Source organism: Schistocerca cancellata, chromosome 5 (assembly GCF_023864275.1).
Source record: "Schistocerca cancellata isolate TAMUIC-IGC-003103 chromosome 5, iqSchCanc2.1, whole genome shotgun sequence".
In the NCBI taxonomy this organism is placed as follows: Eukaryota; Metazoa; Arthropoda; class Insecta; order Orthoptera; family Acrididae; genus Schistocerca; species Schistocerca cancellata.
Window position 1 is genome coordinate 296,473,368 of NC_064630.1, and position 4,778 is coordinate 296,478,145.

Below are 4,778 nucleotides of genomic sequence, written 5' to 3' on the forward strand. Positions count from 1 at the left end.
CACCAATTTTAATGGTATGACTCAGGCCGGCCGGAGTGGCCGAGCGGTTCTGGGCGCTACAGTCTGGAACCGCGCGACCACTACGGTCGCAGGTTCGAATCCTGCCTCGGGCATGGATGTATGTGATGTCTTTAGGTTAGTTAGGTTTAAGTAGTTCTAAGTTCTAGGGGACTTATGACCACAGCAGTTGAGTCCCATAGTGCTCAGAGCCATTTGAACCATTTTTTTTGGTATGACTCAGGTACGTGTTTGAAATAATGCTCAAATTTTCTCTGAATCTGTCTGCAATTATATCATCTGAGTTGGCACTCCTTGACAAGGGTCCAATTATTATTTTATTTTGGTTGCCAAGAATGACCTCTATTCATACTAACTCAGAAGAACTATCTACTTCAATATCGATACAAGATAAACTAATTCTAATGGCGTACTTGTTGCCAGGTCACCGCCAATTATGTTTAGCTTATCCTTTCTTAACGCCGTTACGTCCTTCACAAAAATGTCGCCTTAACCTATTTCTGGATTTAGCCAGATTTCTGTACCTGCGAAGATTTGAGCATTAGTGCTATTAACGCTTGGAGTTGCGACAATTCGTAACTGATATACCGATGGTTCCTGGATCTATTTTTTCCTGTTCTCGACCTGCACCCTTGTTACTAAAGGCCTTTTTGTGTTTCCCAGAGGCCCTAAAAATCCATCCAGTCAACGCCACACAGCCCCTGCTACCCGTGTAGCCGCCTCCTGTGTTTAGTGGACTCCTATTTAGCGGAACCCGAAACCCCACCACCCTGTGGCGCAAGTCGAGGAATCTATAGCCTACACGGTCGGAGAAACGTCTGAGCCGCTGATTCAGAAGTCGGTCCTGTTAACTATGTTGCAAATTGTGAGCTCTGTTTCTGTCTCGCAAGAAAGACTGGCAGCCATTACCACTTCTGATAGCCGCTCAAAACCAGAGGAAATCTCTTCCGATCCAAAGCGACACACATCACTGGTACCAACATGAGCCACCACCTGCAGCTACCTGTACCCTGTGTTCTTCACGGCATCTGGAGGGACACGTGCCACGTCTGGAATGGCTCCACCTGGTATACAGAAGGAGTGCACATTGGCTTTCTTCCCCTTCTTGGCAGCCATGTCACTGAGGGGCTTCATAACTCGCCAATCGCAGGAGCCCCAACCACCAATAATCCCACCCTCTGTGACTGCTTCGATTGCAGACTGAGAGGTTTCCTCTGAAACAAGATAAGCGACTGGATCTGGCTGTCAGCCACAGCCTTACGTTCGGCTCCTGGTAAGTATTTCGCAGTCTGCCACGATCCGAGGCAACCTCCCACTCCACCTCAGGTGTGTGGTCAATTTCATTCCGAGCAGTAACTGACGTGACAACCAGTGTGGACCGATTGGAGCACTCCGTTGGATGCCCACAGCTGGCCCATCCATTGCAGCTTCAATCTGTGTAACTGAAGTCAACACAGCCTGGAGCTGAGAGCAAAGTGTCACCAACTTTTGTCAAAAGCATTCTCTAAGTCTACAAATGCTATAAACGTAGGTTTGTCTTTTCTCAACGTATCATCTACGAGAAGTCGTAAGGTAAGTATATTCCCTTGACTGTTCCAACTCTTCTCCTGAATCCAAACTGATCTTCTTCGAGGCAATGGCAGTCTCTGTTCATACCAAAGACTGTGGGAAACTACACTACACAGATAAACAAAAGACTATCGACAAGTGCTGTGGAAGCCTACTGTAGACTATGACGAAAATGCAAGAACCGTATCTAATAAATTAAATTAACACACAGAGATTCAAAAACTAAATTATTCAGATGAGATAAAATAGCTTGCTCCTTATTAGGAACACGTAATATGTTACAAAGTTGGTTTATTTTCCAACAGAAACATAACCACAGGAGCTGTAACTATTAATTATTAAATTAACAAGCAGAAATTCATGAAACTAATCTACCAAAGCACACAGATTAAACTTTATAATTCTCTCCTGTTATGGACTCATAAAAGTCAAAAAATCGATTACTTCCTTCTTGATGCTTGTGCTCATCTGGCTGAATTTCTGTACCACAAAGGTTCTCATTCAGATAGTACGAGAAAAGTGTATCCATAGAGGATTAGTTTGCAGGTTTTACACTGCAGTGATAAAAGTAGATGAAAGTTCCAAAGGCTCTGATAACTAGAATGAGATTTTCACTCTGCAGCGGAGTGTGCACTGATATGAAACTTGCTGGCTGATTCAAACTATGTGCCTCATTCTGGAAATATCCCCCAGGCTGTGGCTAAGCCAGGTCTCCGCAATATCCTTTCTTCCAGGAGTGCTAGTTCTGAAAGGTTCGCAGGAGAGCTTCTGTGAAGTTTGGAAAGTAGGAGACGAGGTACTGGCAGAAGTAAAGCTGTGAGGATGGGGCGTGAGTCGTGCTTGGGTAGCTCAGTGGCGGAGCACTTTCCCCCGAAAGGCATTGGTCCCGAGTTCGAGTCTTGGTCCGACACACAGTTTTAAGCTGCCAGGAAGTTTCATATCTGCTCTGATAACTGTTCGGCTCGATCATTTAATTGTATGCAGAACCTTCACATTTTCAAGTGCAATAAAATTTTGTTTTAGGAAGTTATTGGTTTTTCATTTTGAGATACGGCACCTAAAGTGGATGAAATTATGTTTTATTGTTATCAAGATGGCAAGGTAGGAAAGATCCTACTGAAGTAATTACTTTTCGATACCATTACACTTTGTCCCCCAAAAACATAACAGAGCTACACTTATTTGGCAATGCATGCTGAATTTAAAATCGTAATTACTGATCTTAAGAATGACATATATGACAAAACGTACCGGTAATTACCAATTACAGGGCACTCTTATCTACGATAGACTTAGACTCCCGATCGTGAAAAGAAAGTTTCAAATGTGCGACCGAGTGCTTATTGCAGATCAGTGAATGTCACTTATCACGAAATCCACCCGACTTGATCACTTTAAAGTTTATGCAGAAAAAACAAGCGAAATAGCGAATTTTGAATCATGGGGGCTCTCTTTATGCAAAAAAGGTTGTTACATCAGATGAAAGAGTGGGACAAGGCACCAGGAAAAGACAAAGTATTATTTGCTCTCCAACAGTTTCTGTACTATGAGTGCAGGATTTGGTAGTTCCCAAGTCCATAACTTTTATTAGCGAAACCCAGGACATATTTTTCTCATCAAGAACACCGGGCTTCATCCAACAGAAGCATATGACAGGAAATTCTTGTAAACAGGAAAAAGAAAAATCTACTTGGGAAGTTACTGTAGTGTGTTATAGATCCACACTATCAAGTATTTCATAATTGTCAGAATACATGGGCTACCACAGAAGCGGATGAAGTAGACTCAAAAGTGACTAGCACCAATTACTTTTTAAGAATTTTTGTATTATTTTTTATTTAACCTTAAGACAGTTCGTAACACGTTTTGTGTCCAGTTTCGTCTGTACTTACGGAATATCACTAACCACTTCAGACAGAAAGTTAATTTTAAACATTTTTAGTGATTTAGATTCAAAGCCATGGAAAACAGTGGCTTATTTGGTTGTCATTTAAATGTACATCACAACGTGATTATGTACAGTAATAATGCAGACATATTTGCTTTATTACAGGACAGACGTATTTACTTTATAGCACATTTATTGCACCCAAAACACTGTCATTAATTAATTATAAGTTCTCACTTTTATACAATTTCAAAAATCCCGCAAAATTTATCTTATTCCCGTTTATGGTTGCAAAAATCACAGTAGCAGTTAAAAGTATTTTTCAAACTAGATAATATTAGCCTCACACAATCAGAAAAAAGAATTATATAATACACTGGAACGCCAACGGCCTTGCCGCAGTGGTAACACCGGTTTCCGTCAGATGACCGAAGTTAAACGTTGTCGGGCTGGGCTAGCACTTGGATGGATCACCATCCGATAGGCGGAGTGCTGTTGGCAAGCGGGGTGCACTCAGCTCTTGTGAGGCCAACGTAGGAGCTACTTGATTGAGAAATAGCGGCCCCGGTCTCGTAAACTGACATACGACTGGGAGAGTGAAGTGCTGACCACATTCCCCTCCATATACACATCCAGTGACGATGCAATGACGGCCACTGATGGCACTGTCCATACGATGGGAGTCACCCCTTCAGCGTTAGCTAAGACCTGAAGATGGTGAACTGAATCACCGAAACTGGTAGCTATATAATATATAACATCGAAAGGACAGTTTCACGTATTCCATTTTATTACATAAGTGAATGACCAAAGTAGTAGGATGGCCATACAAAATAAAATGAATTCTTTCGTATGGAAGAAAGAAATTCGCTTTTACATTAGCAAATAAAAGCTGTGCAATGTTTTTTCATTCTACAAAATAAATCATCAGTTAGGAGTTGTCCCCTTTTAGAAATAAGCGATGAACAACATGTTGCCGCTGCTATCGACAAACATTAGTAACTGAGCATAGCACAAGGTGAACAATCCTAGATGACGCTACCTTGTAGAATATGGCAACCAAATAAATCGTAAAACGCAAAATGATGTCTTTTAAGATACATCTTGTTTAGTATAGTAATAACATTATACAAAAGACATTTCTAGATAGTAATTTCGATTAATGAGCTTGTCACTCGGGCGAGGCAATGACATAATCTCACATTAAAGATACGATACTAAGTGTCATTGTTCTCACCAACAAAGCGCAAGTAACAAACGCAGTAGATAGTGACAGTGCGTTTTACCGTCATGTCGATTCCCG

General features: G+C 41.5%; 1 pseudogene; it reads left to right on the plus strand.

Moving 5' to 3' along the window:
* The first annotated feature begins 3,858 nt into the window (after nucleotides 1–3,858).
* On the plus strand, nucleotides 3,859–3,976 carry LOC126189346 (5S ribosomal RNA; annotated as a pseudogene).
* The last annotated feature ends 802 nt before the right edge of the window (nucleotides 3,977–4,778 follow it).